General features: G+C 45.8%; 1 long non-coding RNA gene across 1 annotated transcript in view; it reads right to left on the minus strand.

The window, feature by feature from the left end:
* Positions 1 to 6,251: 6,251 nt before the first annotated feature.
* The window catches only part of LOC144682507 (uncharacterized), a 40,531-nt gene continuing 30,616 nt past the window's right edge, over positions 6,252 to 16,166 (minus strand). Inside the window, exons 2-3 of the long non-coding RNA XR_013577061.1 lie at positions 7,031 to 7,279; positions 6,252 to 6,454 (exon numbers count right to left, since the gene is read on the minus strand). This is a non-coding gene — a long non-coding RNA (uncharacterized LOC144682507). The remainder of the gene's footprint in view (positions 6,455 to 7,030; positions 7,280 to 16,166) is intronic.

Below are 16,166 nucleotides of genomic sequence, written 5' to 3' on the forward strand. Positions count from 1 at the left end.
GGGGCAGGTTACCTGGATAGAGGTAGGGGGGGGGGTTAACTGTACAGCATGCATCATTTTTCTGAAACAGGGTGTCCTCCCAGAAGTCAGCCTGATTGACAGGCTTAACTTCTAGTCAAGCAAGGAGCACTCCGGAGTAGGCCACATCTGCAGGTAGCGACTGTGGGGGTTTTGTGGGGGGGCCCGATCCCAGACCTCAGTGAACTCTTTATTCGGGGCAGAGGAACTGATGAGGAGAAATGGAGGATCCAATCCAAGGAGGGCGAGCTTGGTGGACTAGGGAGAAGCAATTCTGTTCTTTCTGGCCCACAAGCAGTGCTATAAAGGCACTTACATTCTTCCAGAAGCTGTTCCTGCCTCCATTTAGCTCTTGAATTTCCCTTGGCCTGGGAATTTCAGTTGACCAGGGTTAAACCCATGAAACAAGTTAAATCTGAGGCCTCCAGCCTCATTAAAATACTTAAGGATAACCCAATCTCCTGCGAGCAAATTGGCTGCCCACCCCTTTTCCTGCCTCTACTAAATCAGAGGTGGATGGATTGGGGTAAGGGTTCAGATTTTTAAGGTTTTAGCATCTCACCCAACCCCAATCCACATGTTTTTGGGGAGTTAGAAATCAACATTTTTTAACCTCATCAGAATGTTGATTTACATATTCGGACTGGCTTTGCTGCACATTCACCTGCTGCGATAGCCAATCCTGCCCCTATAATAGTTGTTCTTTAATGAGTCACCTGAACTGCCCTTCCCTGAACACTACATGAAATAGCTGTGAGTGGCATAATCCAGGGCAGTAAGATCAGCAATTGTGAGGCCGCTACCTCAATGTTTACTCTAGGGTAGGGCCCAGCAAGTTAAAATTGTCTCCCCATTTCACCCAACACCCCACACCAATCCCCCACCCACTACTACTCCCCAAAATTCATTATCCATTTATTTGTTCCACTTAGTTTACTGATAAACCAGACTTATTGCCTTCATATCCTCCTGCAGCATGGTCAAAGGAATGTCTATAGACAAAAAAAACACTACCAGGAAGTAGATGCCACAATACATCTGCACTGATATTTCAATTATTAACAACAATGTTCCAAACTCCATCCCCTCATCCCTGCCGCAGAACCTTGGCAATGAGTAAGAAAGGGTTGATCAAAACAGGGTGAAGTTCAGTGGAACTCCTTATGTCCTAGGCCGCTTCAGTTACTGTGAAGGCCTGTACTGGAACCCTAGAAATACTCAGGAGATGGGGCTCTGGTAAACAAGTCCTCAAGGGCAGAACAAGCAGAGGAAGATGTGCCATCTGGAACATCTCAACGGCTGTTCTGGTGGATGAAGGCTGCAGCAGAAGACCTTACATATTAAGTGGGTGGACAGAAATGCCAGCATCAGTGTCCACTCACAAGCAGGCACCACAAGCATCAAGGCTAAGATCATCCGCCATCGGCTTCGTTGGGTTAGTCATATAGTTCGGATGCCAGGTACCAGGCTCCCAAAGCAGGTCTTCTCCCAGCTCAGTCAGGGCAGATGCGTCAGAGGACAGAGGAAGCACTTCAAAGATGTGCTGAAAGCCAACATGAAGAAACGCAACATTGACATCAATTCCAGGAAGACCGAAACAGATGGTGGTAGAGTCTGTGGGAAGGATCCCTGCATTTTGCGCCCAACACTGACAAAATGAGCAGAATAGGTGGCGAAAAGAGCACACCATGACCGAACTGATAACACGCAACCAGGCATCCCACATGACAACAAATGCCCTATGTGCCATGGACTCATCAGCCACCTTCGGACTCATGGAAGACAATCATCCTTGCTAGCAAGGGATAGCTAAAAATAATATTAACAAAGGTTTCTTGAGTGCAGCGTCATTTGAATTAATGGTGGAATTTTCCATGCCCGCTGGCATCGGGCATGTTTGGCAGCATGAGCGAACAATATGGCGAGAAGGCCAAAAATCAGTTTCATGACATTGTGAAACCAGATTGCAATCGTCCGCTCTGCCGATCAATGGTGGGCCACATTTCCTGCCGTCAGATGTTGGGAACTAAGCCTAGCTCACCAGAATCATCCCCCACCCCCCCACCACACCAGATCATCCGAGCACATCGGTGCGATTGCACACCGACATCTTTCACAACTGAACATAAGTGACGTGCACCTGGTGAACTGCACTGCACTCGGGACTTCGAGGTTTGTTTGCCTACCTTGCTTTGGGCAGCCCTCGCAGTCATCAGCACCAGGCTTCGTGGGCAGCACCACATCCACTTTAGAGGGGCTCACGGGCAGATCTCTACTCAAGAGACCAGCCGTAAGGCCGGGGTGGCTTTTCAACAGCTGTCAGGCTATGGCTTATTTGGGGAAGGGGGGAGCAGTGGACTCAGGCAAGGGAAGAGGCTGCGGGGTTAGGGCATTACTGGGGAAAGGGGGTATCCCAAGGTTTGTGTAGGGACACATGTTGATATGTGCAAGTGGCCTCAAGAGGGTGAGGGCTGAGGAGGCAGTCTCCAGAGGAGATGAGGCCAGATGGAGATGTGAGGGTGTGTATGAGAGAGTGAGTGGTGATGTCCCTTGAGCTGGCAGTGAGTGAGATGCCAGTGGATGTGCGCTGGACTTGTGAATGTGTGAGTTTAGACTGGTGAGATGGTTGCCCTACCCTGGTGGCACGGATGAGATCATTCATCCTCTTTCTGCACTAGATGACGAACCTCTTCTGTGCAGCATTGGTTCTGACCACCACTGCCACTGCCTCCCATGCTGGAGAGGTGATACTGATGGGCCTCCTGCAGTCAGAGTGTGGTAGGGGACATCACAGCAAACTCCAACAGCGTCCAGAAGATGTCCCAGGTATGTGGCACTGAATCGGGGGGCTGCACTCTTCTTGGATTTTGGGGCCATGTCTTCACTGGTGCCCTCCTGGGCTGGAGGCACTGAGAGGTGTGCGTGCACCTGCACTTTAAATATGGCTCCCGGCATGAGAAAAGAGCGAGGTGACAGTGTGGTGGGCAAATCGGATGCCGCGCTCCAGCTTAAACACCGTGTTTCCCGGGAATGCATGATTAATGAGGCGAGATTGAGACGATAAGGCGCGAAAACCCACTATTGCGGCCGGCAAGTAAAACGACCTTTCTCCCACCCACTACCGCACTTAGTGCAAATCTGGAGTGATTCCACCCAAAGTCGTTTTTCCTAATTTGGGTAAAATAATTGCCATGGTTGCTCAATCTGGAAACCTGTTAAATCCATCAAAAATGTGGACGTTATGATCCACCATCCTCTTCAAAACCAGACTGGAAAGTAGCAGAAAAGGGGAAGAAATTGGGCAGTGACGTGTGAGTTCAGGTGTGCCTGGTGGCCCTGAATTTCCCAACTGCCACGTATAAATGCCAGCAAGGGACAAAAGGCCAACGTTCCAGCCCACTGGCCTTCTGTCTGTCCCAAGATTACCATGGCAACAATGCTGATGGGGCTGGGGAATAACTTCAAATGCATTAAATGAAGGGAGAGGGCCTAGTCAGGGCCTCCTCTCCCTCCGATTGTTCACCTGCTGAAGGCTTCATTCTGTGCAGAAGCCTTGGGCTGGATTTTGGTCTGGTGATGGAGACAGGAATGGGGTCAGGAGTTTCAAATTGGCAATGCCTTCTCGATTCCATGCTATTTTTATATGGCCTTTTCGTGGGCCGGGAAGGCCTTGGGTGGAAATCCACATGTATTCCTTGAGGTCGGGATCACCATTGTGAGCCCTATAGTAAATTTGAACTTTCTTTCCCCCACCCTGTTATTTTCATGTACTGGTACACGTTCTGGAAACCCTAAAAACATCTGCCTCATTGGCGAGATTATTGCCACTGAAGAAAGCCTGCTGAGGAGTCAGGAATGTTCTGACAGGTAAGTGTTAAGTGTTTTGACAACTATTAGATGCTGTTATGTAACGTAAGTGCGCTTTAACTGCAGTGATTCATCATAGGGCGCAGTCCTGAAAAGGTAAGTTGATCATGATATTGACCAGTATCATTTGAGTGTTGAGATGCTCTACAGCACTTTTCCCATTGAGGAATGTGCTCTTACACATTTAAAACTGAAGAAAACATTGTTTGGGGTGTCTAGTGTAATGATATGAAGTTATTTAAATGCCCTGAGCCATTTTAAATTGTAAAAAAAACATTCAGCAGCTTTTACTTGGAGAAAACAAAATGGCCACCTCCTCCTGGAGCACTTTGATTCTAGTGTAGCTTTTTTTTCAATTACAATAGATTCCATTTCTCACATTTCCCAGGTTCTGTTCTGACAACTGTGCACATTATGGCCAGAATTTTTCCATCGGTAAGTTGGGGACGGGGCCCACTCGCCGACGCGAAAATGACGCGGGATGACGTTGGGAGGAACCCCTGATGTCATCCCGTCCCATTTAAATATTCAGGAAGGCGGGCGGACAGCGAAATCAGCTGTCTGCCCGCCGATCTGTCAATGGCTAATTGAGGCCATTGACAGGACAATTAAGGCAATTAAAGGCCCTGCCCTTCCAACCTTAAGGTTGGCGGGCAGGCCAGGTGCCCCAGCGGGCTTCTGAAAAAACATGAAACCTCATCCACTGGCGGGATGAGGTCTCATGTCTGTTTTTTAAAAGTTTAATAAAGTTTCTGTGATATTTATTAATATGTCCCATCTCGAGTGACATTGTCACATGAGGGGGACATGTTATTAATTTTTTTATTTTTCTATTTTTAAAGTTTAGCAAACTGTCATCACTCTCCCTGAGACAGCACTTAGTCTCAGGGAGTAGTATGCGTGCGAAAGAGCGCACTCTGACAGTTGGGGAATCCCTCCCCACCCCGCACAGGAAGCGTATAGCGCTTCCCATCGGGCGGCCCACTAAGCAGGCCTTAATTGGCCCGCCCACTCAAAATGGCGGCAGGGCCCGTTTCGGCAGCGGAGTTCGGCTGCCCGCCCGCTGCAGAGCCGGTGGGGCCCATCCGCCCATTGAGGGCTAAATTCTGCCCAATGAATTTTTGTCTGAGTTTCAAAAGCTGTGTGAACCACTTATCTCAACAGGGGGCTGTATTCGTAGTTTGATTGATAGACCTAACAGGTCATTAAAGGATTAAATGTCTTTGATATGGTAGGTGAATATAGACTTGTTTTTACAACAGATTGACCACGTGAGGGGAATTAAGTTTTTAATGGCTTTTATGAATGAATCTTTTTTCATTATGAAGTGTGTTTGAATGACAGTTCCATGAGATTGTTGGGTTTTTTTTAATGTCCATTTCAAAGGCATGGCTCCTGAGGTCATCCCATAGTGGATACTGGATGAGTGGCTAGAAATGATACATGGGAATCATGGAGGGGGCATGCGGTACCAGGGGGCATGGAGGAAGAATGCGAGTGAGTAGGTGGGGGGGTGAGGTTTAGAGGACATAGGAATAATGTTGGGAGCTGGGCTGTTGTCCTTGAGAAGCGAAGTACGCCTTCTAACCAGCCGGCCTCCAGATCCACACTCCTCCTACACTGCACCACAGCTCGCAAAACCTAGCCCCGCCTCCCCCCACACTCCTTATCCATAACTCTAAGAGACAGAAGTACGGCGGGAATGGGGTTTGGAGGCAGGCTGGGATTGCAAAAGTCGGGAATGGGCCCGATTTGCATTTCCTAAGCCCAAGACGAGAATCCAGGCCCTTGACTCAGCATCCTGATCTAGTTTTCAAGACCCGATGACCCTTTACTGTGGCTTTGACCCCTTCATGAGCTGTGAACCACCATCAATATGTAATAAACCACAGCCCAGGATGTGGGAGAATTATGTATAGCATCCAGAACAGCACTTTGTCCTTATTTTCTGATTGTCTCAAGTGTTTTTTTTTGTAGAACAATTGCAGGAGTACAAAAATTGCTTTAGCAATTCATTTTATAAGTTACTCTGTTTTTGTAGCTTTGCGTGTAAGAATGCCTCATTTTTCTGTTTTAATAAATAAGTCCTGGTACCTCTTTCTTCTCAGCTATAGCCTAACATCATTATAAACGTTAGCTAAAGCTGATTTTGTTGGTATTACTGAATACAGGAGAACAGTGAATGCTGTAAAAACAGCGACACATACCTTCCTCTGAAACCTACATCTATCAACATCATTTTTCAGACCCGTCTGCCTTTTCCCTCTCTCCCAGCAGACTGTGCTTTCATTTGAATAAAAATGAAATAAATCCAGAACATCTAAGGCTCCTCATTTTGGGGTTTCTCTCACATACATAGCTGAAGTGAATTGTGCAAAGAGCAATCAGCAGAATTTTCACCGCTTCTGATCTAAGCTAGATTCCAGGATGTGGCAAGAAATGAAGGTCATTTTTTTTTATTGCTGGCAATTGATGGTCAAGGGATAGACTGCGTCAGGGCAGTTAACAGTTGAGGTCATTACACTGCATGGAGAATGTCATCATTCATCAAAATCCAATAACAGGAGTCCTGCACAAAACAAAGGAAGTGGAACAGTGGAAAAAATGTACGACTGTTAGATCACAGCTCAGACTCCACAATAAATAAGAGCAAAGTTATCTTCTGCCCTGATATCTGAAGGGAATTCCAGTATTAACAGGAATTTTTACCTGCATGCAATGAGGTCCCTTTAACATCACCATCTTGGTCAGCATGTAGGTCTGTTTTATTCTGAATGCAGTATGCGTTGGGTGTCGCAGGCCAAACAAATCCTGCAGTGGGGGCTGCACACTGGTGTTAGGCCCCTTAACTCCATCTGCAAAGGAGCCAACACCTATTGCAAGCATGGTCATCATATGTTTTTTTTTTGGTCTTCATCAATATGGCACCTCTGGCTCATCATAAGCATGTGCTCCCTGACCATCATATTGCGGCTTAGCAGGCCGTTTAATGCCTTAAAAATAACAGGCATCAAGGAGAAAAAGATATGTCCGAGGAGGCTTGATTATATCTTTGAATATCTTGAATCAAAAAATTACACGGGACGTTATAAAATTTATGGTAGCATAGTTTGCACATGCTATGTAAGAGGAATGATTAAAATACCTTGCTTGCTCTATGCCTTTTTCCTCTTCTGTGCTTCCGGTGATTGGGGTACACACAAACCTAACACAACCGCCTGCTTTAGTTCAGACTCTCTCAGAGGGCATCTGCAACAGAGGCTGTTTCCTGCAGATCTGGTTAAGCAGCCTCCATCCTGAGATTTTTCAAGAGGAAGTTCACTTTAATTTGTCTCCATGGTGATTTCCATATTCTTTTGCCAACATCTTGTTAGCGCTTGATCAGTGAGGCTTCCTGAAAGGGACAAGAGCATAGAATTAAATTTTAAGAGCAATCTATTCTGGAGGAAGATTATCGGGTGTTTTATCATGTTATAATCTTGAGGGAGAGAAGAGTATTTAAGAGGTTGGGGCAGGAAGGAAATACTAGAGCGTCAGTTCCCATTCTGAAAATGTGAACCTCCATTTACCGACTTAAAAAACACATTAGTGGTGATCCAAACTCTTCTAGGATTCCTATAATTCACCACAGTGAGACAGATACAGTCAAGCATGTGCATTTCCTCTCAAGATCTCCACTGCTATTTTGTTGTTGCAGCAATTTACCATTGCCTGGTAACATCACTAGAGAGGATGTAGGGTTCTTCCCCAGAAATTCCCGCAGGATCTCCACTCACTGCAGACAAGGTCAGTGGCATCAGATCTGGGATTCCAGGCTGAAAGGTCCCACTTCCCCAGCCCTGGTGGGCCATTGGGGAGCTACGCAAACTCAAAGCTGGTGCACTGACCAGATCCAGCCCTGAGCCTCAGGTAAAATTTTTTTTTGAACTTCTGGATCACATACAGAGGAGGCAAATGGACACCTTTCTCCTCTGACTAGAGAGTCATGGTACCTTCTCCTCACACACCCCACTGCCAACCCCGCACCCCACCCACCCACCCCCACCCGCCAGCATAGTCCATCGCAATTTTTATTTTCCTGCGCTAGGTGCACCATTGACACTTGCCTCTAGTGCTAGATGTGTCGGCTCACAACATTGAAAGTAGGTGCGAGTAATTGAACTTCTTAAATTATTCATCTTATATTACTTTTAAGGCTTGTTTGGATTGCATGTGAGTGCAAGGCCGTACTGCATCCTGGCTGATACTACAGAGATGGCCTGCAGTTGCTTGAAATGAGCCATTGTCATAAACGTGGTGTGGTGGATGCTTTTTGCAGCCACAGAGAGAGCAGTGGGGCCAGATGAGTAAAGCTAGATGTTGTATTGCAGTAGGTTGCAGAGCTACTCTGCATTTTCTCTCTTCGGTGAAGCATACTCTTCATTTGCACCACTCCTGAGCAAAGTCCTCATATCAACTGTGCAGCTGCCACTACATTCTAATGGTGGTGATATCTGGTGGGGTGCATCCTTCCTGAAAAGCTGCCTTTGCTTCCCTTGCTGCATCCTCCCAATGATGGGTAGGGGCTGAAGGTCTGCCTGTGGTCTGATCCTGCAAAAGCCCAGTGAGAAACACGCTCGGGCCTGCGAAGGCCGGATGCCAAGACAAACAAGAAGGAAGACAGGCGAAAGTGTTCCACAGCTGCAAAAATCATTTGTTAAACTCTGGCAGAATCTTCAGGCTCAGAATCCTCGGTCGAGGTTACAGTGAATGCACCACCAGTGTGCAGCCAGGTTTTGGAAGCTGCAGTGTCAATGGCCCTCATTAACATATATTGAAATGGGGGCACCAAGAGTAGGTGGATAACGGAAAGGCCCAAAGAGCGCAAAGAAAGAGAGAGTAGTGATTTAAAGCGGGGAAAGGATTCTGCTCGATTTCCTTCCCCATTTAAACGTGGTGAACAGGTGAGAGATTTCACTCCCCACTTTGTATTTTGAAAGGAGGGAGGGCTGATGGATTTCAGGAGAAGAATGAAAAGCAGGGGAATGAGATTACTTTGATAGCGCTACCATAGAGCCAGAACAGGTATGATGGGCTGAATAGCCTCTTTCTGTTCCCAGAGGCATTGGGGACCAGCCTGGGTCACTTGGAGGCATCCTCCCGGTAACAGGGTCCCAGCACTTCAGGCAGACCTCGAGGTACTTCCTCCCTGCCTGGGCGCTATAGCAGCCACAGGCCACCTAGAGGGACTTCCCCCACACAGTGCGGGTCTGGCTATAAATGCTAATTTTTATTTAAACTTTTTAAAAATTGGAGAGCTTTTTTGAAGCGCTCTCTTTACCTTCCATCACAGGCTGCTGGTCCTTTCCATCTTCGAGAGCACGCACCACCACCGCCCCGCACCCCCCCCTGTCAGATTCAATGGCCTGAATTTTCCCTTCGGCAATTTGGGGGTGGGGGGAGGAACCCCTGACGTCATCCCGGTCCCTTTAAATTTTTAGGAAGGCGGGCGGACAGCGAAATCAGCTGTCCGCCCGCTGACCTGTCAATGGCCAATTAAGGCCATTGACAGGATAATTAAGATAATTAAAGACCTGCCTGTCCAACCTTAAGGTTGTCGGGCAGGCCAGGAGCCCCAGCGGGCTTCTGATAATACATGAAACCTCATCCACTGGCGGGATGAGGTTTCATGTCCATTTTTATAAAGTTTATGTCATTTTTATTAACGTGTCCCATCTCATGTGACATTGTCACATGAGGGGGACATGTTAATAATTTTTTAATTTTTCTATTTTTTGATTATTTTTCTAACCTGTCACTAATCTCTCTGAGACAGGACTTTGTCTCAGGGAGCAGTGCACTCCTTCACGCGTGTGCGCAAAAGAGCACACTTTGACAGATGGGGATTCGCTCCCCCACCCCGTACAGGAAGCGCATAGCGCTTCCTGTCGGGCAGGCCGCTGGGCGGGCCTTAATTGGCCCGCCCACTCAAAATGGCGGCAGGCCCCATTTCGGCGGCGGGGGTTGGCTGTCCGCCTGCCATCCGAGGGCAAAATTCTGCCCAATATCTCTGCTGGGTTGATGAACCCAGATTATGTCAGGCTGCTGCTTCATGTTGAATCTGGAAGGCTTCACATTCTGTTGTAGCATCCTCAACTTTCTTCATGGGGAGGGCTGCTCACGACAGCATATTGTTATGTACATCTGTTTCCCTTGCTTGTATGTCATGTTCAGAAGATATTTCTGTAAAGAAGTAACATTTTTTGCTGACACTTTGGAGCAGATAGTAGCGGTCTGAGAAAAATGCTTTGAAGTGGCTTGTGGTCAGACTCCACTGTTACTTTGTCTCTCCCAAGCAAGTATCAAAGAAAATGCTCACAAGCGAAAACAATAGCCAGGTGCTCTTTTTCAGTCTGAGCGTAGCGTAGTTCAGTTTGCATTAGTACCCAAGATGCAAATGTGACTGGCTGTCCTTGCTGCATTTGGGTGGCTCTAAGCTGGAGCATTACACTGCAAGGTGACTTCATCATTGATGTCATAGTACTTCGGCACTGTCATTGTCATCACTAATGGTTTGATTTTAGTGAACGCTGCTTCTCATTCTGTGTCCCAATACCACTGCGCCTCCTTGGCAGTGAACTTGAGTGATGGTCCGATGACAAATTAAGCAAAGATTTTGCTAAATAGTTCACAAATCCAACAAATCATTGCACTGCTTTCACATCTGTTGGTCGCTGCATCGATGCTACAGCTCTCATCTTGTCAGGATTCAGGCGAAGACCTTTTGCTGTCAGTACATGAGCTATGTTCTTGACTTCAGGCATCTTTCAGATGCAATTTTTTCTTGTTCAGCTTCAGTATCATCTGGCGAGCTCTCTCTAGTATTTGCATTAAATTCTGATTATGGTCAGCTATGGCTTTTTCCATTGTGTCTCCACATCCATAGACTAGTAGATCATCCACTATGGCTTTCACTCCGGGAAGATCACTGACTATCTCATGCTGCCTGCGTTGATACTCTTCTGGAGCTGTGGAAATGCCAAACAGCATCCGCAACTATCTGTATCTCCCAAATGGCATCCAGAATGTAGTTAGAAAGCTACTGCTTTCATCCAGCTTCATTTGCCAGTAACCATTCGTCACATCTTGGGTAGTAAAGAACTTTGCCTTGGCAAGTTGCAACAAAATTCATTTGATGGTTGGCATGGGGTAGTGAGATCTCTTTGGTGCTTTATTTATATCCTATGGCTGCATGCTCGGAGGTGTTTCACTGCTATCATGCTGCTAATCCAGTCTGTAGGAGTTGTCACTTTCTTGATTACTCCCTTCTTTTCCAGCTCTTCTATTGTTATGACTTGACCAACCAGACAGGTTTCTATTTGCAACAGATAACTTAATTACAGAGAGCTCTTCGGAAGCTACATGCTTGAACCATATTCTTGACTAGAAAGCCACACCCCACCCCCCGCCGGATTCCCACGTTTAGGGCTCATTCGTCGGAGTCTCCAAGAACAATCACATGACCCCTGATAGGCAGTAGCAAAGGCTATACCTTCAATCACTACATTTCCCCCCCCTTTAGTGTTTTTTACGTTTCCTATTTACAAAGAACATTTTAATAACCCACAAATATACATATATACAGGTCAGGTTAAGTCTCTGAGTTGGTTTCCTTATTCGTTTAGAGCAGTATAGCTCTACAACTTGAGGTTTACCCCACTGGATTGACATGATCAGGAACTGCAGCATCAGGTACATCATTAGAAAGCGGCACTTCAGGGTTAGGCAACTCTACAGAGACATCGGGCATGTCTATTCTAGGTCGATCTGTTACCTCAAGGATTGATTGTTCGATATTAATCGCAGGCAGGATAGTTAGTTGTTGTAATGTCTCTCTACTCCTAAGATGATCAACATGTTTTCGAACAATTCCGTCTTTCACTTCCATCTGAAAGGACAAGGGACCAGTTTCTGAGACAATTGTACCAGGAACCCAACAAGTTCCACTTTCAAAATTCCGCATGAAAACTGTATCTCCTACAGTAAATCTTTGAGCTTTGCTATGAATATCGTGATTCAATTTTTGATTACTTTGATTCTTCCCTACCTTCCACTTTAAGTTTGGAAACACCAGACTTAACCTTATATGTAGGCAGCATTTCACCAATAATTAAGATGGTGTTGAACCCGTAGTTGAATGTAGCGTTGTACGATAATTGAGAAAAAAGCGGGAAAGTCAAGTTTCTAGAGTAACTTCGGATAACCTCTTCATTCCAGATTTGAAAGTTTGCACAGCTCTTTCAGCTAATCCATTTGATGAGGGATGAAATAGTGCTGTTTTAATATGTCTGATTCCATTTAAACTCACGAATCTCTGAAATTCTGTACTGGTAAAAACAATACCATTATCCGAAACGATGACTTCTGGTAGGACATGTATACTAAAACATTGATGCAGCTTTTCAGAAGTTGCACCCAATGTCGGTGATCTAACATCATACACATCCATCCTCTTAGAATGCACATTGATGATCAATAAAAACATGGTACCTGAGAATGGACCTACATAATTAATATGTAGTCTAACCCAGGGTCGACCAGGTGACTCCCACGGATGCAGTGGAGCTGAAACAGGCAACTTCTGTTGTTGCTGACACAGGAGACGGTGCCTGACCATGCTTTCAATGTCATTGTCTATACCCGGCCACCAGACATAGCTTTGAAATGCCTGGATGTGCACTGTGAGGCTCTGTCAAGAGTGGTTCTCTTCCTTGCAAAGAGACGATAACTCTTGATCCCCATAACAAGATCCTATCTTGTCAACGTAACTCTGTGTTTCGGGCATGGAATGGTCTCATCTCTTCAGACACTGGTGAATTCAACCACATTTGCAATACAAGGCCTCAGACTTTTGACAAAATTGGATCTCTGTTTGTCCAATTCCTTATTTGCTTCGCACACAGAGGCAAAGAGTCCAAGAAATTCAGTACTAGCCCAACCTGTTGCGGGCATTGGAGAATGTACAATGCTATCTGATAATGGGTAACAGCTGAATGTGTCTTCATTTGCATATGCAAACCAGGACAGTGCATAAAGGTATATTCATATGCAGATATCGAAGCACAATGTTGAATTCTTGCTGAGGCTATTGGTTGAATGGCTTTATTGTTACTGAATAAACCCATTAATGGTTTATGGTCCAACACTATGGTGAAATTTCCATGCAGATACAGGTGGAATTTCTTCACTCCAAATATCATCGATAAACCTTCCTTTTCTAGTTGTGAATAACCCTTCTTGGCTGCAGGGAGGGTTCTGGAGACATTGTCGATTGGCCTTTCAGAACTATTTTCCATCCTGTGTCATAACACAGCTCCCACACCATAAGGAGCCGCATCACAGGTTAATATTAATTCTTTTGTTGGGTCATAATGTACCAGTAGACATGATGAATGTAATAGCTTCTTAACTTTCACAAAGGCTTCTTCTCATTTCGAGTTCCATGACCAATGATTATTCTTTTTTACTAACAAGCATAATGGTGCTAACATTGTTGACAAGTTTGGCAAAAAGTGGCTATAATAATTGATCGTGCCCAAAATAGTCTTGAGTTCAGTTACACTGGACGGAGAGAGTGCCTCTTTGATTGCCCTCACTTTCTCCTCTACTGGATGCAACCCCATGGCATCCACCCAGTGACCCAGGTAAGTAACTTCTGGCACTTGGAATGTACATTTCTCTTTCTTTAATTGTACACCAGCTTCCAAGAATCTTCTTAATGCCTCGTCCAGGTTGGTCAATTGTTTGGTTTCAGTTCATCCTGTGATCAGAACATCATCTAGGTACACTACTACTCAGGGAAGTCCTTTGGAACATTGCACATGCAGACGATACTCCAAAGGGTATGTTGATACAGACCCTTGTGCGTGCTGATGGTTACATACCTTCTAGACATCTATCCAGCTCCAACTGTTGGTTTGCATTGCTCATGTCCAGTTTGGTATAGGATTTGCTTTGCAGACAAGTCGTCTCTCCTCGGGATAGGATATTCATCTAGTTTAGCTGCCTTGTTCACGGTCAATTTGGTATCGTTTGATCAGGTTTCACCACAAGGACTATGGGCGCTGCACCTTCCAAAAATTGGACTGGCTGGGTGATGCCTAGCTTTTCTAACCAGCACAATTCTGCATCCACCTTCTCCTTCAGGGCATAAGGCAGGTGTCTGGCCTTACAGGAACGGGGTGTCACCTGAGAATCTACATATCTTTTTGCTTGCAAGCGTTTTAACTTTCCTAATTCGTCACGAAATACACTGTCATATTTCCTTAGCAGCTCAGGAACTCCTCCTGTTCTCAAGTGAAATATTTCAGACCAGTTGAGCTTAATTTTTTGTAACCAGTCTCAGCCCAGAAGACTAGGTCCTTCACCTGTCACTATGATCATCGGAAGCTGGGCTGTCTGTTGCCTAAAAGACACAAGCACTGTGGTGATGCCCTTTACCTGTATGGATTCTCCAGTGTGTGACTTCAATTGAGCTGTGGTTTGCTACAGAATCAGGGGCTGGGTACCTTCATTTAGCTATTTAAATGTGTGCTTTCCCACCACTGTGGTTGAAGCTCCCGTATCTACCTCCGTTACCAATGGCTTCCCATTCACTTGAATTATAATGGTTATAGGTTTAGTTTTTGCTGCTGTGACATTGTACAGGGAATATATATCATTCTTGGCAGCTTCAGGTTCTGTTATATTATTCACGTCAATCATTTCAGTCTGCTGCCTAATGTGCTTTTTCAATTTTGCCCTGCATCGCTTTGTTACATGACCTTTCTTGTGGCAGGACTGGCACTCTGTCTCCTTGAATCTGCAGGTGTCCGGCACGTGTCACCCCCACATCTTTAACAGATTAACTCAGAGTCGCTGCTTCCGCTAGACCTTTATGTTTTTCTAGCAGCAGAGACAGTTTCTCGCTTTGCTGCTGTGTCTCTGGTTTTTGTGCCACACCCGGCGGTAGGTTCCCACCCCACATGAAGAACAGCTCCATGTTCTACATTCTGTAAAGCCTGCGAGTCTCTCGCAGCACTTTCCATGGCTGGCGCTATTTCCTTGGCGTGCTCCAAATTGATGTTGACTTCTGCGAGTAAATGGTGCTGAATGGCGTCGTCGTGAACTCCGCAAACCAACTGGTCCAGCATCATATCATTCAGTGTGTCTCTGAAGTCGCAGTGCTCAGTCAACTGCTTCAACTTCGCTATGTACGTTGCGATGGACTCTCCCGGGGCCCTTACTCTAGAGTTAAACTTAAACGTCTGCATTATTACAGATGGCTTTGGCTGAAAATGCGTCTTCAGGTCTACTAATTCATTAAGAGATTTAGAATTGGGCACATTCGGGGTTGTCAGACTGCAGATGAGATTGTATGTCTTGCTGCCACATATACCAAAGGATTGCTTTCTGTTTCTCTTCCACGGTAACGTTGCTCGCCACGAAATAAAAATCAAGACACTCTACATACTGGCTCCAGTCTCCCATGGTCGCGTCACAAGGATCAATTCTGCTGAAGAGTGGCATGACTGGTGAGTACACTTTTCTTCTTTTCTTAAGATCTGATGTACTCACATTCACAAGGCAGGGTGCAGCATTGGAGCTATTTTATCCTCGTCGCCAAATGTTATGACTTGACCTACCGGACAGTCTTCTACTTGAAACAGATAACTTTGTTACAGAGAGCTCTTTCAGAAGCTATATGTTTGAACCAGATCTCGACTAGAAAGCCACGCACCCCTCCCCACCCCCCACCCCCAGATTACATGCACTTAAGGCTCATTCGTTGGAGTCTACAAGAACAATCACGTGACCCCTGATAGGCAGTAGCAAAGGCTATATCTTCAATCACTACATCTTTTTTTTCTTTTAGGCTTGACTTGAGGGCAGTTGGAACTCTTCCTGGCAGATGCTGAATTAGTCTTACACTCTCATCTACTTCTAGATGATATTCCCCTGGTAGACATCCCAACCCTGTAAACACATCTTTTTATTCCTCTCGTATCTGTTCAGCAGCCAATGGTTTTGTGTGCCGTGACACGTTGTAAATCACTGTTGGCACATTCAGGGTTACCAGCCCAAGCTTTAGTCTTGCTTTAGCTGAGTTGAGTGGCTGCTGCATCTCTTCTGTGATCTGGAACTCTAGATCTTCCTTCTTGCCACTGCATTGGGCTCAGACTAATTTGTCCTCTCGGTATGAGTATCGTGCCATCATATAGCCTCAACCTTACTTCCAAGGGCTTTGTTTTTAGATCATCATG

This window comes from Cetorhinus maximus, chromosome 7, assembly GCF_964194155.1.
Source record: "Cetorhinus maximus chromosome 7, sCetMax3.hap1.1, whole genome shotgun sequence".
NCBI lineage: Eukaryota > Metazoa > Chordata > Chondrichthyes > Lamniformes > Cetorhinidae > Cetorhinus > Cetorhinus maximus.